The sequence below is a fragment of the Haemaphysalis longicornis genome, unplaced genomic scaffold, assembly GCF_048455015.1.
Source record: "Haemaphysalis longicornis isolate Haplotype H1 unplaced genomic scaffold, Haemaphysalis longicornis Haplotype H1 scaffold_2, whole genome shotgun sequence".
Lineage (NCBI taxonomy): Eukaryota > Metazoa > Arthropoda > Arachnida > Ixodida > Ixodidae > Haemaphysalis > Haemaphysalis longicornis.
In genome coordinates, this window is record NW_027526295.1 from 85,293,708 (window position 1) to 85,319,111 (window position 25,404).

The following is a 25,404-nucleotide window of genomic DNA, read 5'->3' on the forward strand; positions in this document are numbered from 1 at the left end:
GCTGCGGAGGTTCGGCACTCCGACCCAGCACTGTCGGCACCACGATGCGGCGAGCGGCCGAAAGATGGCGCCACCTGCGCGCTAGAATCAAAACAGGCCGCGGCAGATGTCTTGGTCACCGATCGCAGAAACGGAAATTATTGCCAAAATAAAGCTTCATATGCGAAAAAGGGGATGATAGTGTGGTGAAAAGTTGTGTAAGGGATGGTCAGTCGCAGTTGTACAGATACCAGCGATCAAATAGTCGCCACGATACTAAGTTCCCAACACCCAAGGTGACCCGTGCAACCCTGAGCCCGCTGGCTTGGGCGACAGTTCTTGCGGCCGCCGGCGTGCACGAACTCCACGAAGTCCACATTTAGCGCTGCATGTCGTCGCGTGGAAAATAATGCATCTTGCCGTCGTCGTCGATTTGCTCGGGCAGGCTTCCACGAGCAGTACTTCGCATACCGCGAGCTTGCCATAGCACAACTTGGGCGAGCTTGGCGACGCGCACCGCCGCGTCGCCGCGGTGCCCGTCGACATCGCGCACCACGCCGTTGTCGGCACCAGTGTCGAACACCATGTGCCGGCAACGAACTGAAGAGCAAAGACGTCGAACACGCAACGTTTACAAGCATTGCTCACACAGCTACGCCCACGTCTCCTGCCCGAACGAATACCACCGACAACGGCAGTGCAGGATATAGTTTCCGGTTCTGAAAACGACTATATGACGTCACCCTGAACCGGCCAGACACGTAGGCCAATGTTTCGTCACGCCGAAAGCGATTGCGCTAGTGCTGCCGATTTGTGGAAGCTCGCGGCCTGGACAATCAAAATCGATTTTAGATGTGATTCCGGCCTCGGATCGCTGCAAAAATTTCTGTGAGGCATCTGTACAAACTACTGAATCCAATTATATCATTTTTTAGGTATCGAAATTTGCTCTCAGTACTCCTTTAAGTCAACGTTTTTGGATTAGGTCAGTTGGGAACGAGCGGGCACCTGCCATGCCACAGAAACGGCCTCAGCCCGTATCCCGCGAAGCGGTGGTGCTGCGGTCGCGTCGGGATCGGTTCTCCAAGATTTGTCTGCTATACTGCTCCGCGTTGAACGGCGCAAGGAAGTCATCTGAAACAATGCGAAGCCGTTAAGGCAGCTTAGGAAAAATAGTTCAACACTGCCGACTAGTAAAGAGTAGTTCCGGTAACGTTCTACTAATATTTAAGCAATCTTACCCTGCTTATGTTAATTCTGAATTTTTTATAACCCGATATTTGGCTATGAGGAGCCAAATTGGGGTAGATTTTGTGGCTTTTATCTGGGATTGCGATCATGTGGAGACCTTTTGTTGCGCTTTTATATGTTGTTATTCGTTTCTCAACCAATTATAGCCATTTACAATAATAACGATAACCGCCAATTAATGCATTTTTGTGTTCATTATTTCGGGGGCTCTTTTTCTGGCTAATCGCGTGTGACAGAGGATATAGCCCTTTTTATTTTTGTCGAGAGAGAGAGAGAGAGAGAATCCACTTTATTGAAACTCTGGTTTTAGGGTGGGGGAGTGGCGGTGGCCCATAGGGCCGCCGCGACGTCGAGGGCACGACCGGTGACCAGTTCTTGGAGGTCGCGGTCCGAGCACCCCAGAGCCTGTTCCCAGAGGGTGGGGGAGGGTAGAGGTGGGAAAGGATCGCGCGGACATTCGCAGAGCGAGTGATAGAGCGTGTCCGGTGCGTCACACAAGGGGCAGTTGGGAGAGGAAAAGAGGTGAGGGTGCGTATGCATTAATAGAGTGCGGTGAGGAAACGAGTGAGTCTGAAGAAGGCGCCACATGTGGGCAGCCTCGGCGGTGAGGGAGGGGTGGGGAGGGGGAAGTTGTCTGCGAAGGAGGCGGTAATGTTGGGTGATGTCCCGGTATGTGAGCAGTACCGAATGGGACATCTCGGGAACGCCGGGTGTAGGTGTAAAAGAAGCGCCTGCCCGGTGTGTCAAAGCTCGGGCTTGGTGGTGGGCAGCCTCATTACCACCTATGCCGGTGTGGGCCGGGGTCCACAGCAGCGTCACGGGTTCGGAAGGGGGTCGAGTGCGAAGAATTTGGAGGGCCAGTGATGAAATGGTGCCCTTGAGGTAATTTCGGATGGCGGGTTGCGAATCTGATAATATAATGAGAGGGGTGGGTGTTTGGGTAAGAGCGAGGGCAATTGCCGCCTCCTCCGCGGTAACTGAGGTCGAGGTGAGCACCGTGGCTGAAGCTTGCGGGTCGGCACCAGGTGTTCCTATGACCGCAATGCCAAAAGCGGGCTTGCTCGGATACTCAGCCGCGTCTACATATACGACGCTCGGGGAAGGGGAGTAGCGTCTGAGATGATCCCGGGCACGGGCTAAACGGCGACCAATGTGGAAGGCGGGATTCATATTGCGAGGAAGGGGTTTGATGTGGATGCTGGAGCGGATTGAGAGAGGGATGGTAGCCATAGGATCGAGTAGAATGGGTGGGTCGAGATGCGCTCGTTCAAGAATGCAGCGGCCGGTGGGCGTTTGGGATAGGCGAGTGATTTGGGCAGTGCGGTGCGCTTCGAGTAGCTCCGTCACCGTGTTGTGTAGACCTAGGGCTAGAAGTCGTTCGGTAGGGGCGTGTGTAGGCAAGAGAAGCGCTGCACGATAGGCACGTCTTAAAAGAGCGTCCAAGGACTGCTTCTGAGTGAGGGTGAGGGTGGCATACGGTAGGTGGTAGCAGAAGCGAGAGATGAGGAAGCTATGAAGGAGGCGAAGGCGCTCAGATTCAACGAGGCCATTTTTACGGGTCGTGATTCGTTTAATGAGGGCAATGATCTGCGTGGTGTAAGTGCGAAGCTGGGCGATGGTGTGTGTGCTGCTGCGAGTAGATTGTATGATAAAGCCAAGGATGCGGACTTGTGAGACATGGGGAATAATTGTGCCATCGAGCGAGACCTGGATGGAATCGGCGGCACCGTGTAGGGAGGTGGACCGGGATCGCCGTGGAGGTAATATAAGTAATTCTGATTTGGAGACAGAGCAAGAGAGACCGGCAGCTTGGGCATGCTGGTGTACGATAGAGGCTCCCTGATTGAGGGTCTCTTCGATCATGGCATCACTACCGCTGGGCACCCATAATGTGATGTCGTCAGCATAGATCACAGATCGGAGGTTGGGGGTGTGCTCAAGTGCGCGAGCGAGAGGCGTCATAGCCAGGTTAAAGAGAAGCGGAGAAAGGACGGCGCCCTGGGGCGTGCCGCGAGAGGGCATAGGGAAAGTTGTGGTGTGGAGTGAGCCGAGGCGCAGTGTAGCGGTGCGGTTAGAAAGGAAGTTTGTTATGTAGGTGTGTGTGCGACTGCCAAGATTGTGGTGGTTGACGGAGTCGAGGATGGCGTGGTGGGCAACATGATCGAAAGCTTTATGTAGATCAAGTGCGAGGATGGCGGCGTTGTCAGATTTAGGTGGCTGGGCGAGGATGTCAGCGTGAATCTGGAGCATAGCATCCTGGGTCGAAAGGCTAGGACGAAAACCAATCATATTGGGTGGGAGGAGCTGATTCTCTTCGAGGTAGGCAGTAAGGCGGGTGTTGATGACATGCTCTAAGAGCTTGCCTAGGCATGAAGTGAGCGATATAGGCCGGAGATGTTCAAGTGCAAGAGTTTTGTTGGGTTTAGGGATTAGAGAGATGTTTGCGTGTTTCCACGAGCTGGGAAGAGTGCCGTGCTCCCAGTGGTAGTTAAACAAAGTGGTGATGTGATCAATACAAGTATCGTCAAGATGTCGGAGTAGCTTGTTAGTTATGGCGTCCGCGCCTGGTGCGGTTTGGCGGCGCAGGGAACGTAAGGCCTGTATGATTTCCTCGCGGGAAATTTCAGCATCGAGGGTGAGGTTGGGAGCTCCGGCGTAGCGTGCAATTGGTGGCTCGGAGGAATTAGAGGTCGGTATGTATAGGGCTTTAAGGCGGGATATGATATCTTGCTTGGTGCCATCTTGCTTGTGGAGAAGCTGTGTGATACGTAAGGATTGGCTGGATTTGGATTTGGAAGGGTCAAGCAGGTGTCGTAATAGAGCCCAGGTGCGACGCATGTTGAGGGTACCCCGCATTTCGTCGCAGAGTTGGTGCCAGTTGGCCCGCCTAAGGTATTCGGCGTGTCGTGTAATTTCGGTGCGGAGGAGTTCGAGTCGGCGGCGCAGGGCTCGGCGGTGCTTGTGTTTGCGCCACCGTCGCTCGAGGCTACTGTAAGCCTCCCATAGATGCATCATTTTGGAGTCCACGTAGGCGGAGGGGATTTTCGGGTCTACGAGTTTCTCGTGTTGTTGTTTAGCGTGCAACAGGTTGGCGACCCACTGCTCGAGGTCAGTGTCTTTGTCAGGGTCAGGGGGAGCAATATGTTGACTGTGTAAGCGAAATGCATCCCAGTCGGTTATATGCGTGTGCTGTGGGTGCTCGTCGACAAATCATCTGCGTTTAATCAGATTCACCGCTGCCGTCTATCAAAGCCACTTGCGATTAGCTGCTGGGATGATGCCTTGCTTTATATCACGACTGGCTACTTATAAAGCCGGTCGTGCTTTATATAGACCAATTAACTCATAACTAGCTTGCATAACTTTACCGCTGCATTTACTTGAATGTTCGAAAGCACGAATTTCTTTCCTCACTCTTGCTCGGATAACTGTGGCTCTGATAACCTTCTTTCTTAGGTTCTGCGCTCTTGAACGAACCATTCAGTGAGACTTGGTTTGTCCGTCTGCGTTCTTTGCTCTACTTCGTTTTTCTCGAAGGCGGAGGTTTTTCTTGTGCTCTTGCATTGGGGGCACAGGCTTTGCTGGGACAGCCCACGACAATTTACGTGCCTCCACACGTCCTGTGTCTTGAGAGCAGTCGCTGCTACCGAAATAGAAGGAAATGAACTACAGCTGCATCCCGTGCAGCACACTTTCAGGTTGTCCACATAGCTGAGGAACGCGGACACTTCCTTTAAGCTTGAGAGCTGCCGCAAGTTTTCCGAACCGCGTTCGAGGTACACGCTCGAAGGAACAAGTCTTCCCCTTGAGCTTACAGCCACGCTGAAGTATTTTCTCACACCAATGGCCCTGTCAATAACAATGCCGCTGCTCTCAGCAATCTTGAAGAAAACGACATCCTCAGTTCTCAGCTCCACATTCGAAGACTCAAACTTTGAGCGTTCTTCGAAGGCGTGAAACCAGCTCCCTTCCTCCGAACGCAAATCTGGATCGGAAGATGCCCATAAATCGTCGGGAACGCCGTTTTCTTTGTCGTCGCAGCATAAGCCGTCCTCTGTTTCGGTAGAGCGAACCTCTCAATTAGCTGCCTCTCATGCTTTTGGAGGTTTTTTTTTTCGGCGTCAAAATGTCTTCGGTTTCGACAAGTGAACCGGGACGTAAGGGAAAATCCGGGGAACCGCTCCTGGACTAATTGACCACCTTCCACCCGGAATCGGAACAGTGCTGCCGCAGATGACATGCTCGTAACTAGTGACGAGGTCCGGAGGTTCAAAATGCACATCGCAAATGTACGTCTTCGTCGTACGTCTTGGAAATTTTTTCGCGGAATGGCAGCAGACTGAGCCTTCAGCACTTCAGGGTCATTCGGAGACTTGAAGAAATGACGCCGAACGGCCGATTTCTCTTGGGAGCCATATCCACTTCGACAGCTGGGCGCGCTGCAGGTCGGCATGGCAATGATGTATCAGCCTCGGCCCACAAGACAATGGCACATGATGAGCGTGTAAGAGTCCAAAAAAAAAAAAAGAGTCATAACAAGACACCACACTGCCGCACAACGAGAGACGGATGCACAGTAAACAGCGCACTCAATGCGGCGCGGGCACCCGGTCGCCCTCCGCCGATCGCAACGCGACACCAGCACCGCTCCTCGGCTGGGATACGAAATGTGGCCGCCTCCGGCGCGGTGTTTTCCAACTGACCTCATCTAAAAACGTTGACTTATGTTGGGTGTTGGCTCGGCTACTAACGGCTACAATACTTTCTAGGTGGCGCTAGTTGTGCACCACTTTTCTCAATGCAAGATGGCGCGTTTTTCAAAATCCTCGAATCTGAGCCGACCCTCGAGTTTGATACAAAGAAATTTGAAAAAACTATCGGCCTAGATTCGAATAAATACGGTAATAGTCTGGGGCGAGACAGTTCCAAAATAATTTTTCAGGCTAGAACTTTTTTTCCTACTGAACACTCTATTTATCTTTATGCAGTGCGACAAATACCACAGCATCAAAATAATCACACAATAAAATAACGCAAACACAAATGGAAATTGTAACACTGGTATGACTGCAACCATGCATCAGTGATTGAAACAACAGCAACAACAAAAAACGCATCAAAATATTTCACTTGGTGCCATGTTACACCTTCCCCAGTCGTCGTAGTCAACAAAAAGCGCAGTTCAGAAAACAGCGTTCAAAGTTTTCACACCTGTTCATGGCTCTTCAAATGCACCAGAGGCATAATCCTTGGTGTCCTTTCGTGCAGCTGGCTTCTTGGCCCTCTGTCCTTTTACCTGGTGAACATGGGCAGCCTTTCTCGACCTTTGCAGGTCCTTCTCCGCAGCCCTCCAGAGGGCATGAGCACCTGATTGGATGCCCAATGAGAAACCGAATTCCACATACGCTCGCCAATTGCCAGCACTGCATCTTTCAATAGCCTCAGGCACTGCAGTCTTCACAGCAGTGGGAGAAGCGTGCTCATCCTTGGAGAGGACCGACCAAATGACCGAGTGCAAGCTTTCAGCCGAAATTTTCGTCTTGTTCCCCTTGCATCGTTCCAGCAGCTGGGGCTCCGAAAGGCAGCAATGCTGCTACTCGCAGGGATAGCTTGTACTTGTGGGGTGGCTGGGGTTTGCCTTCTGCCTCGGCTGACCAGTGCCTGCATCAGCTGTTGTCCGTGACGATGACGTTTAGAAAAAACGCAAACATATGCACTTTTGATCAGCTAAACAACTTATTCAATGTAAGGAACGCAACGTTATACAAATGGTGCTTCTTCGTTGGGGCTTGGATGGCGACTGCTTGCCCGCCTCCTGCTGTTTTGCTGCTCACGCGGCTGGGCAAAGTTCGGTTTTAAGAGTCCGCCGCGCAGCGAGTGTCCCAGAGGCCGCATCCCGGGAAACGTAAACGCACCACGTGCCTGAGAGCTGGGGGCCGTAGGTGAAACGTAAACACACCACACGCTTGAGAGCTTGGGGCCGTATATGTAGTTTCGTCTGGCGTTCTGTGCGCGACATCAGCTGAAAGGGCCGGGTGGGCAGAGCGCATGGTGGGGCTCAGCATCTGTCGACGTAACATGGTAGCGGGTGGCCATGTCTGCTCGCTGCATATACTCCACATCAGTGTTGTTCCTGAAAGCCAGGCCATAGAAATTTGTACACCATCCCAGAAATTGTCCTTTTCACAGGACAATTTCTGTGGAAAGCACAGCGTTTACAACACCAGCTCGTGGGAACTTCAGCCCGCCTCTGGACATATTTGCGATTAATGCATTTTCTGCGTTATCTAAGTCCACGTCTTGCTGAACAAACCTCACGATGTGCATGTTAGCTTCTTCAAAGCAGCATTGGCAGAGTAGCCAGCAACATACCGTATTTATTAGAATGTAGGCCGGCCCCGATTCTAAGCCGACCCCCGAAAGTCCGAAGGCGCGAAAAAAAAAAAAAAAAAAAAAAAAAAAAAAAACTTACCTCGAATCTTCCCGGGGACACAATGTTGCCAACCTGTTTTCTATCAGCTCTGCTAAAAGTAGCGGTCGGTTTTTCAGTGTTGCCAGCAGAAACAGCGTTGCCAGCAGCGCCTCTGTAATCTCTCTCTCTCTCTTTTTTTTTTTTTTTTTTAGTGGCTGGCACTCGTAACCGTGCAGCGCCGCTCGCCCACGCGCGCCCGTCTTGCTGTCGCGATGTGCGCGCCGTAGTCGTGTGCAGCACTCGTGAAGCTCGAAAACAAACAAATTCTTGCGTCTTGAAATTATCGTACTCCTGCTGCTCTCGCTCGGGCGTAGTCGCTCGCCCGCGCGCGCCCCGTCTTGCTGTCGCGATGTGCGCGCCGTAGTCGCGTGCAGCACTCGTGAAGCTCGAAAACAAATTCTTGCGTCGTGAAATTGTCGTACTCTTGCTGCTCTCGCTCGGGCGTAATGGCTCGCCCGCGCGCGCCCCGTCTTGCTTCGTGATCTTTCTCGTGCACTGAGACTACAAAAAGTCCTTCATAAGCTGGCATCGTTCATTACATTTCGCGAGGCAAAATACAGTAATCCCTTGTTATAACGAAATCGCTTTACTCGAAATGTTGCTTTATTCGAAATTTATTCTGGTCCCAACCCAAACGTACGCATTTTAGGCCGCATTACTCGAAGTGCACGAAGAGCTACACCCGCTTAGAGCGAAGTGGCAAGCGGCGGCGACCCAACGGCGAGTCATGCTTCCAACATGGGTCTTTGTCCGGCGATTTTCTCGGGCCGGTCATGCTCGATTGGCGCCATACGACTTTAGACAAATGGTCCGAATGCGTGGTAGAAACACCGACACCGGCGCTGAAAAACTCTTGTTTTGGTCAAATTGGAGCAGGGGTAGCTCACGCCCGGCAAGAACTTGAAACAGCCAAAGCTAGCTTACATTTTGCACCTGAATAAAGTTTTGCTTCACTGAATACATCGTCCTTTGATTCCTTGCAGTTGTGGTGCAAGTAAAGCTCAACTGCTTTAGTTTCTTTTCGAGTGGTCGCTTATATCGAAATACCGCTTATAACAAAATTTTTCGCTGTCCTGCTGACTTCGTTATAACGAGGGATTACTATTCGCGGTTCTTGGGTCGAAGTTTGAGAGGATACAGGGGTGGCAGAGTGTGCGCAGTGCGTTCTCCGCTAATGCATCACGTCGTTGGCCCTGAAAAGGGCCTTTAGGAAGAAAAAAAATGGAGCCGGAAGGCAAACATTGCGGAAGGTCGGGTGGAGGTAGGGCGATCCTAGCTGTGGCAGGTGTTTAGGCCGGGTACTTGCGGGCGATGGCCTCGAGCAGTCGAAGGAAGGTGTCCTTGCAACGGCTTCTCCCGTTCATAGACAGCCACCAGAGCCACAGGAGGTGACACTCCAAAAGGTCGGAGGTCACCTTGTTGCCGTTTCTCACGAGACGCCGCCTCGCCTTCTGCCAGAAGCTCTCGATGTTCTGGGTGTGGGTGCTGGTGTTGGGGTCAACGAAGTTGTTCGTGTGATTTACCGTTTTCCAGATGTAGTTCATGCTGCTGCCGGCGGCGTCCACGAGGTTGGGGATGCAGTTGTATGCTGCCCACTCGTCACTGTGAATGGTAGTACCCGGAGCGATGTTCTGCGTAATTTTCTCGCCGAGCGTGACGGCGTCCCGCGCGTCCACCTTGAAAAGGCGCACCTCCTTCGTCTCCACACAGACCATTCCGAAGACCCAGGGGCCCTTGTCCACAGTGCTCCTGGTGACGCCATCCCCAGTCAGCAGGCGGCGCCTGTTCCCCTTGCGTTTTCCCCGCATGAGGCACTCGTCCACCTGAATGACCTGGTTGGGACCTCCAAAGGGGGGCCGCGCGCGCAGTTCCTCTTGCACAATTTCTCGTAGGAGGTTGCGCCAGTCGGTGAGCACCTGCTTGCTGAGCGCAAACTCTCCGCGCATCAGCTATTTGGTCAAGGCGACAGGCATGTCTTTGCACAAGCTGAACGCGAGCCACATTATCTCCTTGCGCGTCAGCCGCACGTTCGGACGACCAAGTCTGTCCGTCAAAGCAAAGAAGCTGCCCTGACCTGGGAGGCCACGCAGCACATTGCTCCCGTTGAGCTGCGACAGCTGTTTGCGGCATCCGCTGCACCGGAATTGCGGGCGGTGTCCTTTAGCTGACTTGCGTTGATACGTCACTACTTGGCCGACGCAGTCCGGAAACGAAGGGTTGAACTTAAGGTCCTTGCAGATGCCCCAATACTCGTTGTTGGACGGGCGACCTGGCGCGCTTTCCAGACGAGGGGGGCAAACAGCGTTCGGCGTCGCTGACAAGCCCAGCTGCCGCAGGAATTCCTCCTCCTTCTTCGGATCATCGAAGATGCGGATGAGTTCCGCCACGTTGGGATCGTAACGTGGTGATGCCATTGCAGGGCTCAGTCGGATCGGAGAATGATAATGCAGCCGGTGTCGGGAGCTTCGACGCACCAACTGACGCGGGCCGTGGGACGAGCAGCGCACAAATGAAACGCACGTGTCGCGCGGCGCCTTGAAACGTCGCGCATTCCGAGGAAGTCCGCGCCTGCTCGCACCAGATGTCTTAACCGCCACCACATGGGACGGCCACCTGGCGCGTATTTCAAAATCCTCAAATCCAAGCCGACCCTGGAGTTTGATATATCAGTATTTCAAAAAAACTATCGGCTTAGATTCGAATAAATACGGTAAGCTAGCGCTGGTACCCTTGAAGCTTTTTCCTCAATGTCAAAATCTGTCACAGAGACACGAAATTGATGTTGCAATGACTGCGCATCTACCTCCAAAACACTCTGTGCTGGCAGCATGTCCAACTGGTCCAACTTAGGGAAAACTAGGACTTCTTGCAAACGCAGTTTTGTCGCCGACTCGTATATATTTGCCTAATGGGCACCTGGTATTTGGCCCCTGACAACTGCCGATATTTACCGAACAGATCCTCAAGGCTATCGGTCTGAAAATTCCCCAAGAGAACGTAAGAGAAACGAAGTTCTTCCAAGTAATATATGGCCAGGTCGTGCAGGGCATGAGTAGTATGACGCAAAACAGAATGTGTTCACACGTCAGACTGCCATTATCGTGTTTGAGGCTTGCCCAGTGGTCAAGCCAGTGAACAACAGTGCTCAGGTATTCGAGCTGCGTACAAGAAGACGATGTTATTGGGCCTTGCAGCTCATTTCGAAGTTGCTATCCTTTCCTTGGTGCCTTTACATTCACTACATTCTTTTTTTTTTATTGCGCCATTTTGCCCCAGGGCATCAGAGGAATTGAAAAAATAAAAGAACGAAAGTGGCGGGAGGCAAGCGGCTTCGTAGACTACAGAATGCCGTATAGGCCAGTTTCAGCAAGAAAGCCCAAGAGCTGCCTGTGAAAAGGACCATGCGTCCACCAATGAATATCGGGCGGGCGGCCTGGTCGGTTTCCATGTGCCGTGTTTGGGCTGGTTGAAGACCTGGACATGTGCCCAGGAGATGGTCTAATGTCGCCTCCGCAGCGGAAACAGGGCAGTAGGGGCAGGTTGCATAGGCAACCGCAAGGCCAGAAGTCCATGTTGCACGAACAGCAGGTGTGAGTGCAACGCCCAGGCGAATTCTCCGGAGCGTGACCTCCTCACGGCGGGTTAAGCCACCAGGAAGGTCGGTCCCACGCGGAGGAAGAAGGGCATGCGTGGAGCGCTGAAGAGATTCTTTCTTGATTAGAAGAGCGTCCGGCAGGGACAGCTGCAGAAGTGGGAGCGGGTACATAACTTGCGGAGGATGAGCGGCCAAGTCTGCTTCACTACATTCTACCGCGTTAAAACGGTGTTAATGTATAGGGATGTTTCCTGTGCGTGCTGGAGTGAAACTGTGTCAAGAGCGGCAACAGTGGACAAGTTAAAAATCTTCAGGGCTAGTTTAACAATTTGGTGCTCCATGTTATGTTGAAGGGTTTAATGCTTTCAAGGTAAATGTTGGCGCTAGCTTTAGGAGCCCATTTTTCTCAGCTTTGCGCAGCTGACACAACACTTCAAAGGGTGCTGTGAGGAGTTTTGGTTGAACGTCAGTACTTTTTTGATCAGGAAAGTGCATGCACTTCCCAGCGTTGCGCTGGCTGAGCCAGTTGTTCCTAATGCACTTAAGGGAACCGAGTCTAAAACAAAAAAACAAAGGGCATGATGGATCTGCAGGATGCTTGCACAGAAGGAGGCAGCTTTTCAATTTATGGAGTTATTGTCTGGAGTTATTGTCTCATATCAATGCCATGACCTTGAAACCAGATGCAACCAGATGCTTCCAGATCAGTAATAAGCTTCCGAAAAAAGCCATGCAACACTTCAGAATTAATCTGTGCAACAGGTAAGATGTGGACAACATTTTTGTTTGAAGAAAGCAGGCTCTGGATCATGAAGACGTGGGCTGTTTCTGCAGGGTTTGATGAATTAGCAGCAGCACCTGTCACGAAGCCCGCCTTCTGGTCAAAACATGATTGGAGGTGCACTTCATCTATCATTAAGGTTACAGTCCGTTCATGCTCTTTGTAGGAGTTCACCACCTGCTTTGCATAGGAAAGAAAAGTTTCCGTGGCCATAGAGTGATGCCAACCCTTCTTCGGGGAGCCCGTAGGTCAGTCGGGGAGGCAGCATATGGGGCTTCGGTCGGCGTCAAGGAAGCAGCGTTGTGGGTAGATTCCTGTTGCTCTGTTGCAGGCCTTACATCATATGGTGAACAGAGCCTTCTGACTGTGTCAGGGTGTGGCAACTTAAGCTCCATTGCACTTCTAAAGAACTTGTATGCGTGCAGACAAATGGTGAACAAAAGGCTGGCAAAAACCAGAAAATATGGGGGATATCAGTCAGCACGGTTTAAAATGAGTTCAACCTGGCTTCTCAAAAATGCCATTCTTGCAATTTGCATGCAACGTGTTCGTCACTCACTTTATCTAGTAAAGTTGCTACCAACTGCAGAAGATTACACATCTTCTGAGAAGGAAGCACTGCTTTCAAATCTCGTAGGTCACACAACTTATCGGGGACAAGCACGTCGCCGCACTTGTTCAGGCGGGTTTCACCAAAAAACACTTCTGCATGGATGTCCGCCGACACAATAACCGACGAACGAACTTCAAGAAGAAAATCTTCCCGTCCTTGTTGATGTTAGTCCAGGAGTCGGAATTCTGAAGGCTTGGCAGAGCGTTGAGCAAGTCGGGGAAACCACTCATTTTGAGCTTGAGTCTGCTTCGAAAGCAGTATTGCCTCTTGCAAAGAAGCGGCTCCCAAGCGCATCCTTTTCTGTTCTGGTGCTTCTCGAACTGGTGCTTGTGGCTGGGATGAATACTTGGGGCACGCATACAGTATTTATTTACAGCGGACATATGGGGAATGTAATTGCTTAATGCCGCTTCCGAAGCTTAGCACCCGTACTTCATAAAGGCGTAGTGCGTGCGGCCTAGCGCTTAGGGACGCGCGCTAAGCTTAGCAAAAAGAAAGAAAAAGCAAATTATGAGGTGCAACCACTAACCACCTGAAAAACTCAGTCACCACTAGCACAATTAGGGAAGCACTTAGAAGAACTGCGAGCTCGGCTTGTTGGTAAATGTTCATGGTGGGAAAAGCGCTACGACGACGAGGACAAGCAAGTACATGGGACAAAGCGCTATTAGCAACTGAAAATTTATTGTGGGAAAACATACATATATACATGGAATAAACGCCCCTCTTAAACACTTCGCTTTGTGCCATGGTAGGTCCACCCGAAACCCATTCACCAAATCATTCGGATCACCGCTTCACATACTCCTTGAAGAAGGTTTCTGCTTTTTTTAGTTGCTGCATTCTAATAATTAAAACTGCTGATGCAAAATCTGAATAATCCGACAAAGTACTGGTAAGGAATCGAAAATTAAAACAGTTGTATGCCACATGGCGAGCGGCAGATTGCATACAATGGACAGGGGACATGTCGCCACTTGAGGCGATTCTTACCTTTTTCATTGAACTGGAGCAATGCATGCGTGGGAATAATGAATGCCGAACTTGACAAACTTGGCTTCTCTTTATTGCGCTAAGTATTGCGGGATGAGGGCCTGCCTGGCTCCTGCATGGGAAGTCGCGGTCACTTTGGGCAGCATTTGCGTCAGTTGTGCAACTTCTGCCAAGCAGTCATGCCGTTGCTGCACAAAATAACCTTTCAAGGCTTCGATGTGTTCTAGGGCCTGAGAACTAGTCAGCTTTACGGGAACTTCTTCGCTGCTGTCCTCTTCCAATTGAGTGTCGGAGGAGTTCCTTAAATGTGACCTGATCTTGTCGTCTGTTAGCTCCTTATTGTCAACGACGTCATCATCAAAACTGACGAAGCCAGCAAAGTCTCCTGCCCCAAAAGCTTCTTGAATTTGGGGCCACACAGTTGGCACACATGGCTCTTCTGGCTCAGTGCTGGGAGTGGTAGGTGCATCGTCTTCCCTACGGAAGCCTACCTTTCAGAAGCAGTTGCAGATCGTGTCGCTTTTGAGCTGAGCCCAAAGTGCTGGCAGAGAACTCTCAACAGGAAACTTGAACGCCAATTTTCGTTCCCCACTTTGCCTGCGTGTCAAAATGCAGGCACTCTGTAAGGCGGGTCCTGTATGCAGTCTTCACGGAATGCACCACACCCTGGTCGATCAGCTGCAGTGCTGACGTCGCATTCGGCGGGAAGTACGCTATTTTGTTGCCTCGAGTACCGGGGGTTGCATGTGCGCGGAACAGTTGTCCAGAAACAGGAGAACTTTTCCTTTTCTCTTTGGCCGTTTCCCGGTCAAACTTCAGCCACCACGCGTTAAACAAATCCTTGGTCATCCAGACTTTCCTGTTCGCCTCCCAGTCGACTGGGAGGCTTTTCATGTGACGCTGCTTTGACTTGCCGATGAGCAGGAGCGTCACCTTTTCTGAACCGTCCATGTTGCAGCAGAAAAGTACCGACAAGCGCTCTTTCGAGCACTTGCCACCGTGCTACTTTTCCCCCTAGAAAGTGTACGCCTTGCTGGGCCTGGCTTTGTACATGAGTCCACTTTCATTCGCATTGAAAATGTTCCTGTCTCCTCGCATTTGGCGGGGAATGCAGGCAGCTGATTTTTTTTGCCAATGGGAGACAACGGCCTCGTTCACGCTGTCACGCTCCCCACACATCTCACTGGAAACAACAACGTGCCTTGCCTTAAACTGGCTAAGCCAACCCTCGCTGAAGGTGACAGCGCTGTCGCGACTACAACGCCTCCGTTAAAGGAAAAGAACTGTATTTACAACAGATCACATACAGAACACGTCTGACTGCCGCCATCATTCTTCATCGTTCTCTTCTACCAACATTTGAGATCACTTCTTTGTCTTCGTGGAAAAAACTTCCAACAACCTCCCCAGCGGAAAAAAAACAGTGATTCGTAGGAGATAGTCCTAGCACTCGTCCTTGCGTCTGTACTTCCACCAGCGCTGCAGTTGTCTGTATGGTCCGTTTACAGTCGTTCCGAGCAAATGGTGGCCTCGCTGACGGCTCTTGCGCCTGTATTTCCAGGTGTGCCGAGCAGCAGGAGAAGCCTTCGTTTGGTTGCCGTGGCCCTTCTCCTTTCTTCAAGAGTGGAAGCTGTCATCGTCGTGGCGATGACCCCGACGACAATCGTTTGTTTCACGTTCGTGTATTGGTGCAGAGAGAGCTTAAAGGCAAATGTTGAGGCAGCATCAATTTTTTTATCCCTCCTCTTGTCTTTTCGTATTTGGTTCAACGGCGTTCTGTTTGTCAAGGCTTCCTTCGATGCGCCTACTTTTCGGCCAGATGGACGCCACAACTGCGTTGGGGATACGTAATTAGTTGCAATGGCTCCAGTTCTGGCTGTTGTGTCGCTCGTTGACGAATTCTGTTCACTGTTGCTTTGTCCATCGAGTTCAAGTAGGACGTCGGGATGAGCACATTTTTCTGCAGGCAGACCTTGCGGTTTCTGTTCAAGTTGAACGGTAGCTGCCGGCGTCGTTTCATGTATCAGAGCTTGGCTACTAGAGTCCTCGATACGAGCGGATGCCGTCAGAGAACCGCTTGTGACTTGAAAAGGCATGTTGGCCCGTGCTGCGTCACTGGGGCAATTGAAGTTGCATGATTTGGTGCGGGCGAGAAACTGCGATGCTACTCTGCCATATCTGAAACAAGCACCCCAAAGCTCGCTTCGTGGGCACTGCATTGCTTGCTTTAAAATCGATTGCCATGTGATGATGATGTCACGAAACTCAAAAGTGTCCATAAACTCTTGTTCAGCGTAGTTGCCAGTCAGAAAGGGTTCGAGGTCACGGTCGGTGTTTCGTAGTTGTCCGGACTCGTAGTCAAGGCGTTGGCTTATGGCACGAATTTCTTCATCTGTTGTGTCTGCTTTGAAAATGGCAGCCTTCGCTTTGGAGATCAGTCTCGTTATAGCAGAGCGTTGAACACTTCGTTTTCGGTATAGCTGATCTCCAGTAGGCTTCGTTCGTGATTCGGTCATGATGAAGTCGCTATCAGTTCCTTTCAGGCATTGGTCACAACCGTTGCGTACATACCGTCGTTCGTTCATCTCCCGGGTTTCGGCACCACTATGTCGCGACAACAACGCCTCCGTTAAAGGAAAAGAACTGTATTTACAACAGATCACATACAGAACACGTCTGACCGCCGCCATCATTCTTCATCGTTCTCTTCTACCAACATTTGAGATCACTTCTTTGTCTTCGTGGAAAAAACTTCCAACAAGCGCCCTGTGCAAAAATCAGAGCAAGCTGTTCTGCTCTGCTCCTGAGCCAAAGTCTGTTCACGGGAGTTCTGGGAGCACGTGCGTCCCGCAACCACATCAACAAAGCCGACTCAACCTCTGGGTGCGCGGCTTTCCGCATTTGGAAGCACTTTTTCGGTAACTCGCCGGAGTCGTGTTTTTTGGCAACGTCGTCGTTCCTAACGATTGAATTTACTGTCTGCTTCAACAGGCCCATGCTTCTCACGATATCGATCTGCTTTTCGCCATTATCGAATGTGTTAATGTTGTTTAACTTGTCCGAGAGCAAAATCTGCCTTCTCTCGCAACCTGCAATTCCGACTTACCTGGTTGCTGACCGCACAAAGAAGAAAATGGCTACTTTGAACCGGCACTGGCTTGGCTCGGATATGCCAGCGACTGGTTTTGCACCGACGACGTTGCCAGACATGGTAGTTGTTTTTTAATAAAAGTAAACAAAAAAAGAGTATATTTGTGTCGGCACCGCGTAAGTCCGCTACTGACACCGAGGGCAAACAATTTTCGTCCAAATTTAGTCTGTTGTAGCTGAAGGTCTGCTTTAGCCGGGTCTGTTATGGGCGGAGTGGGCTTCGTGGAAAATGCACGGGGACCAAGCAAACAAACAGAAATAGTCCGTTGTAACCAGACGTCCGTTGTTGCCGGATCCGTTGTAACGAACATAGACTGTACTGTAGCGTGTCCTGCTAGTTATGCAAACATAGGTAGGCCTGTTGAAAAATTCATACCGCATTCTTACATACAAGGACAAGAAAGAGAAGAGACACCACACAGAGTGCTACCTTAATCTAGTTTTATTTGAAAGACACGTAGATATATATTAACACGCTTATCGCACTCTTGGATAAACTGTAAACATTGCACTGAAAGCGCTCATACATTATATGGAATGCACTCCAGCCGCTTAAACACTAAAAAACAAGATGGCTGGAGAGCTTCAGATCATCTTGGCAATAATCAGCGGCATCTGCAATGCTGGAGGTCACAGTTTGTGTGGTGAGATTCCCTTTCATTTTTCTTAAAATTCAGTATGCACAACAGGCATTGTTCGCCTTGGAACTCGGGTAGCGCTCGAATGTATTACCTCTGTATGAAAGACCCTGATGCATCCCCAAAATGGCCGAGTGCAGCAAGGGAATTACCGACAAGTTTTAGTGTGTGGTGTACGTCTAGAACACACTACGCATTCGTATGTGACAGGGTGTTGAAACATCGCCATTACACACTTATCCACTAACAAAGCCTCTAGGTCGACAACATTGCAAAGTGACGTTGCAACAAGTTTTGCCTCGGCTGGTTTCGTCAGGCGTAGCTTTACGAAATTTGCGCTGTCCTTTCCAGTCATTCGAGTGATGAGGAAATATCCCTTTTAAGTGAGGTCAAGAGACAACCATAAAAACTATGACGGTGACATCACTGCTGTCGCGCACCGTCCCGCTCCCTTCCAGCATCCACATTACCTCTGAACTTCTTCCCACTCCACTTCCCTACGTACCATCTCAATCAGCCAAGAGACGGCATGGGAGCTTTTTTTTTGGCTTCATCAGCCATCACTCCCCTAGCCACTCGCAAGCCACTCTCTCTGTTTGCGGTCACTGCATTTAGACCTCACATTGGTTCGCCGGCGTAGGTCGGAAGGCTTGGAGGAGACGTTCCAGCGTGTTGCACGGTAGTCCACGTTGGTTCCACAAAGTTCACAATGAGCTTCACTTGGCGGGAAGCGCCTTGTGTCCATTCGTGCGGTCGCAAGTTCACATCGACAGTAAATTTCCGGTGACGCTATAGAGCTCATGCAACACCAACTGGCAGCCGTTTTGTAACCAAAACCAATGCGCGACAGGATTTTTATACTACCTGGAGGATTTTTATACAGTCGAATCCCGCTACAACGAAATTGACGGGACGTGCGAAAAATTTCGTTGAAGCGAAAATTCGTTGAGGCGAAATCTGCCCCAACACACCATGGAAGGCCAGAAAAATAGCCCCGTGCGTTTCCGCAACATTGGCAGCATAATACAATGTTTAGAAAAAGGAGTGACGCGCAATAACTCATGTTTATTCGGGTAACAAACATACCAATGGTTATCTGTTTTTTCACCACCCAAAGAACTCATTACAGAGGGGGGTTAAGATATGCAGGCGCAAAACGTATCACTGTACAACAAGGCATGTCCACCGAGCTGATTACTTTCAGATAGCTGCTAGGCCGTGGGAAGCCCCCCTCTCGCATGTGGCAGGAGCAGTGCCGTAATCTTATCCTCTGACAGGGCACGGCAGCTACTGACCTTGGCAGGCAAGACGGGCGCGCTTGCATTTAACAGGACCGCGCGCTCGCGACTAAGATAGGATGACTAGGCTTCAAGACCAAATGCGCAAACATGATTTTCGCTCTTGGCTATGAAGAATGGTAGAAGGAAAACGGCAAGGACAGCTGCTCACAACGCATACATGACGGCACCGTGCCAGCAGCGGAGCACATTCATGCAATTTCAACTGGATACGGATTGGCTGTAGCTCTGGGGCTCCGCCTTGGCGAAGCGGGCCTGCGCCTCGTGTAAAGACGGCCAGCCACATCGTTATCACCATCAAGCAATGGCGTGCGTCTATGAGTTATTTTTTGTTCTGTTTTGGGTGGCGGTGTGGTCGCAACGCGCATTTTCGATGAAACTGAGCATCCTGAATGTATAAAAAGTTACAGATAGCTGGCGCTATGCTTATTTTATTGTCAAATAATTGTTCAAACCCAGCCCAAATCATCGAAAATTTCGTTGAAGCGAAAGCAAGCCTGACAAATGGTTCGTTGTGGCGAGGACTTTGTTGCATTGACTTCTATGGCTAGCTGACGGGGAATTGGAAATATTTCGTTGAAGCGGAAATTTCGTTGAAGCGGCGTTCGTTGTGGCGGGGTTCGACTGTACTACCATTAGGAGCAGTGTGGTATTCATGACCAGGTACTCTGTTTTGGGAGGCAGTGCAATCATGGTAAATGCGCCAACTTACCATGGCTCTTCGCAACTGGCGTAAACTGGTAGCTTTTCCACCACCAGGATTTTCGCCACCCGTCACCTGAGATTCTATCTGTTGCCCCGAACTTACAGCTTCCTTTTTGCGTTGCGCTCGCCGTTTCAGACGCTCAACAGTTGTTCGATCTTCAGCTACAAGCCTAAACCCGGGCGTCTCAAACGCTAATGGCACGTCGGAAACGCGCGACAATTGGTACCTTATCGGTACCTCAGAGAACTGAGAAGCGGAGTTCAAACTCGGTTGCCGGTGATCGTTGCTCTCTAAACTGACGCTTGGAGGTACGCTAGTCGACCCCTTCAGTTCTGCAATTTGCCTAGCAATTTCTCGAGACTCCATGTCTATCAGATGCATTTTACGGTCTAAATCAGCTAGCTCAAAAGCCTCTGATCTCTCCGTAACGGTCATCCTACCCTGCACGGAAGTGTCTTCACACTTTTACCCTTGAGCCATGCCAACCGCGACGAAACGCAAGGAATCCCACTCACCCGGCATCGACCTCGTTGTCATTCCTCAGCCCTGAGCCCGGAACCTCGTTCTGCGGCTGGCACCCCTTGGCTGTGGCTTGCAGGTGTCTTGATACCAGTTCCGCCGTCCGATGACTTGAAGGAAACCGAATGGAGCGGCAGGTGGTGTGTTTTCCATTGCAGGGGTTTTCTTCACCATTGCTTCACCAAAGTTGCCGAATCTTGTTGGCTGCGCCAGTTGGTAGGTTTTCAGGTTCGTTTTCGGTGGCGAAGGAACCCTTCGCTTGAAGAATTCGGCGGTGTTGGCGGTGAAGCAGAAGAGATGAGAAGACGACGACGGGACGAACAGATGATGACAAACAAAAACTGTATTTACGATTGTTTACAAGAAGTGGTTGCAGAAAGTTGATTACAGGGTTGGTTAAGCATGGCCGTCTTAGCGATCGACCCTCCGAGTTACGCCCTAGGTACCATACCTTAGCGATCGACTCTGGGTTACGCCCTAGACGGAAAGGTTTACGTGCACTAAGCACGCGGAGGCTCGCTGGTCTCCCACCCAAGCTGAGTCTCAGCTAAGTCTGCCGCTGGCCGTTATCTCCGGGGGTATAATCCCTCGTGTCCATTGTGAGCCGGACAGCACATCTGATTGGTAAGAGCGACATCTCGAATCCCACCAATCATGGGGCCAAACGCCGCCTTCCCAAACTTCGTGCACTTTTCTCCTCTCCCCAGGCATAGTGGACGCAGGAAGACGTGTACACGTGCACGGGGCAGCTTTGCCACGGTCAGGGTGGCCATTAGGCGGCGCGGCACTTTCAAAAGCCGCCGCTTGGGCTTACGCACTCCAAGCGTAACACGGTGGCCCCGAGGCACGCAACCCCAAAACGACGTTTTACTGCCCTAATTGGCTGCGCCCTTTCGGCGCATCTGAAGACGGGAGCCAGTCTCTTCAGAACTAGTCCGGCGGCCACAAAGAGAAGCAGGGGTGGCGTTTACAGAGGACGCCATCCCGGCATAGGCACTGTGAGAGTGACACGGTGACCTCCGAAGCACTTAAGGGCGCGTCATTCCGAGGCGTCCGAAAAGGGAAGCCGCTTTCCCCCCAAGCAGAACGAATTACGGCGGCAGCCATTAAGAGGAGCGGGGGCGGCGATGCGCGCGGCCTCTCAGCCAGCGCGTCTTATCTCCCGATCTCCTGTCCGTGGGCATGACAACAAGCATCAGAAGCCCTACAGTCTGTCTGCGTCAGTTGTTAAGACTGCAAGAAAAAGAGTGCTAAAAACCGCGACAGAAAAAAATGAAGAACGACAAGACAGACACACTTGTCATCATAAAGAGCGTATCTGTCTTGCCATTTGTTTTTTCTGTCATGGTTTTTAGCGCTCTTTTTCTTGAAGCAGTATGCAGCATCTAGCCAAATAGCATATTTTACTGAAGTATCTTGTCAAGGCTCCTGTGGACAGACGGTTGGAAGACCCTCGGCTTCGTTTTCGGTTATCCAATTGGAGCTGGTGTGTAGTGGTGTCACGTTTGTTGGCTTTTTTCTCAAAAGCAGCATGTGCAAGGTGAGTGGGTTGTGTGGTCACGTGGATATCTTGCCTGCAACGGACGCAGTGTTAGCGCCCCCCCATTGGGGTGGTCACCGAGCGGGTGAGCAGATTGGCCGCAAGTGCTGCATACGGGATTCTCAGCCGGCCAAATGCACGGCTTATGTCCAGGGTTGTGGCAGCAAGGACATACAGTCGAACCCCGCTACAACGAACGCCGCTTCAACGAAATTTCCGCTTCAACGAAATATTTCCAATTCCCCGTCAGCCAGCCATACAAGTCCATGCAACAAAGTCCTCGCCGCAACGAACCATTTGTCAGGCTTGCTTTCGCTTCAACGAAATTTTCGATGATTTGGGCTGGGTTTGAACAATTATTTTACAATAAAATAAGCATAGCGCCAGCTATCTGTAACTTTTTATACATTCAGGACGCTTAGTTTCACCGAAAACATGCACGGTGCGGCCACACCGCCACAAAAAAAAAAAAAAAAAAAAAAAAAAAAAAAAAAAAAACTCATAGGCGGACGCTATTGTTTGATGGTGATAACGATGTGGCTGGCCGTCTTTACATGAGGCGCAGGCCCGGTTCGCCAAGCTAGAGTGAACTAGAAGCCAAGCCGGAGCTACAGGCAATCCGTATCCAGTTCATAGATCCAGTTGAAATCGCACAAATGTGCTCCGCTGCTGGCGCGGCGCCGTCATGTATGCGTTGTGAGCAGCTGTCCTTGCCGTTTTCCTTCTACCATTCTTAATAGCCAAGAGCAAAAATCATGTTTGCGTGTTTGGTCTTGAAGCCAAGTCATCCTATCTTAGTCATGAGCGCGCAGTTGTGTTAAATGCAAGCGCGCGCGTCTAACCTGCCAAGGTCAGTAGCTGCCGCGCCGTGTCAGATAAGATAACGGCACTGCTCCTGCTACAAGTGAGGGCCTTGCAGCTATCTGCAAGTAATCAGCTCGGTGGACACGCCTTGTTGTACAGCAATACGTTTTGCGCCTGCATTTCTTCACCCCACTCCGCAACGCGATCTTCGCGTGCAGTGAAAGAACAGATAACCGTTGGTATGTTTGTTATCCGAATAAACATGACGTTATTGCGCGTCACTCCTTTTTCTAAACATTGTATTATGCTGCCAATGATGCGGAAGCATACGGGGCTATTTTTCTGGCCTTTCCGTGGTGTGTTGCGGCAGATTTCGCCTCAACGAATTTTCGCTTCAACGAAATTTTTCGCACGTCCCGTCAATTTCGTTGTAGCGGGATTCGACTGTACTAGCGAGCATTTTTCGTACCTCTCCACCTTTCACGGAAAGCCCGAGCAGAATAATCTCATAGGCGGGTGTGACAATGCAAAGCGTATTACAGTAGAATCTCGATGATACGATTCTGGGTGATACGAATTTCGGGATGATACGAATTTCTGAAAAGTCCCGGCAAAATTGCATTGTTTGCAATGGGAAAAATTTCGGCTGTTACGAACGGACCTGCGCGGTCCGGCGGATGATACGAACGAGCCGGCGAGGCGCCCGACTGCCGAACAAGCAAGTGACGGCTCTCTCTCCCTATTTGTCACTCTTCTTTCTCCAGAAACGGCCGGGCTGTTGTTTTCTGCTCGCGAAAACGCGCCCCGCACGCCCCATGCGCGCCGCGAAACCTCTCGCACGCTGCGCGCGCCGCGGCCGGCGGCGGCAACACGGCGGCGGCTTCGGCCGCGAAGTGGCACGGCCGCTTGAGCGACTGCTTCTAGCCGCTCTTTAAAATGCCGCTCGAGGCAGACACGAAGTTTCTTGTGCAGTAAAGGAGCTGATAACGTTGGCGAAAACGGTACTATAAAACACCATCGGCGCCGCTAGTGAAAGCGCCCATAAAATATCTGCCGGAGTGCTAAGCCTAAACATCTCGGGCGGAGCCAGCGGGCTGTCTCGAGTGTTTCGCAAATCGTCAGCGTCTTTTTCTGACCGAGGTAGGAGATACCGCGGGCACGAAATCGTCAATGCGGCCTTGAAAATACGGCGCGCGCAAAGCCAAGGCGTGCGAATCGCGTTCAAAAACGCACCATGCGGTTCACGCTTGACTGTTGCGGCGTGTAGCGAGCTTGGACACCGGGAGTGAGCTGAGACAAGCGCGAAGCTAGGCGAAGCGTTACGCGCTCCAGAAAGGACTGCTTTGTGACGGGGGGGTTTAAAAAAAGCAGAAAAAATCATGGATTTGTTCACGCGAAAGAAAGAAAAGAAATAAACGAAAACTTTTTTCAGCGCTTAATTTTTTGGTCTATGTTGGTTCATACGAATTTCGGATGATACGAATATTTTTCGCGGTCCCGCGAGATTCGTATCATCGAGATTCTACTGTAGCACCAAGCCCCAGGAGCCTGTGGGATGGGCTGTCGCAATTTTCACGCCATGGCCGCAGAGGGCCTCCAGGAGTTTTTGTCTCGCCTCATTTGGCCTGTAAGGCAGGTGACGCCTCACGAGACGCCCTCGTTAGGCACTTGTTGCGCCCGTACCAGAATTGGGCTTCTTGTCTGCAGCGGGAGCTCTGTTATCTCGCGAATGCGGCCCGCTTGAATCGGGTTGCACGTGGTGAGTGTAATGGAGTTAGACAGCTTCCTAAGCCTCTGTATTTCATGTTGCAGTAGTGCAGCGTTGGCAGAAAACGAGCTGCCCGCTCGGTGCAAGTCCTCAGGGTTGACGGTAGTCATGTCGCAGTGCACGGTAGGTTGGATATACAGTACGTACGTACCCCCGTTATACGGCGGTGGAACGGGAAGGGTTTCTGTTCATGAGCCCGTTTAATAAAGTACGTACGTACGTACCGAGCTTCGTCTGTTGTCTTCGGTTCATGGCTGCTCTTTGTTGGGTTTGAGAAACTGAATTCTCGTCCATTACACTGGGGTCGCGGGATGACCGACTTGCTTGAAGGTCATCACGCTGTGCACCGGTACGGGTCATCGGTGAGAGTTGGGCGCCCAGACAAAAATTTGAAGTTGAACCACTTTGAACTGAATCATCGAACACGGACCACTTGTAAAGTGGGACCACTTGGGAAGTGGAACCACTTGGTAGTGTAGTGGCACACTGCAGGCCTTCGGTGGGAAGCGAATCACAGTTTTGCTTACAGGTTTATGCCATTTATTTTACGCACCCAATCAGAAATTATAACTGGTACTTAATGCTTTCTGGCAGGTCCTGAATTTTCGGTTATGCGAGATCAAAGTGATCTAAAGAGCTAGTTGATCTCGCACGAAAAAAAAAAAAAAAGAAAAAAAAAGAAAGCTTCATCAGGTACATGTTTGTATACAAAAAAGGCCCAAGCTTCCCAATGCTTGCAGTCACTGTTTTGGGGCTGAGCTGCTTTTTAGTTTTGTTAGAGGTGTCAAGTTTAAAGCGAGTGCATTTTTTTCTAGCTGAAGTAGTGGCTATTTCCAAGGTAGAACAGTTTGCAGCTCAAGCTGGATTGCTGAAATTTCTGCCTGCACATCTAGCTACAAAATTTGTCTCTTTCTTGCAGGACAAGCATCATTAACGGCAGGAATTGTTTTAATTTCATACTAGTAAATTCTGCTTTCCACAGGTATTTTCAGCTAGACATTGTTTGTCTAGCTTGAATCCCTACAATATCTATCTGAAGATAAATTCCACCATTTCATGGATAAAATGGGTGTTAGCCTAGCGCATCCATTGGGTGACATTACAATTGGTCAGTGAGATTCCAAGACGACGTGGTCACCCAAAAACCGCCGAAACGTGAATGCTCATTGATTGGTTTTATAGAACAGAACAAAAATATCCCATGGGGCTATCGGATTTCTTGCATACTCCTTACCTTCTCAGTTAAGAAACCCACCAAAGTAATGATATGTATTCACTATGGCACTGGTTTAAGAAT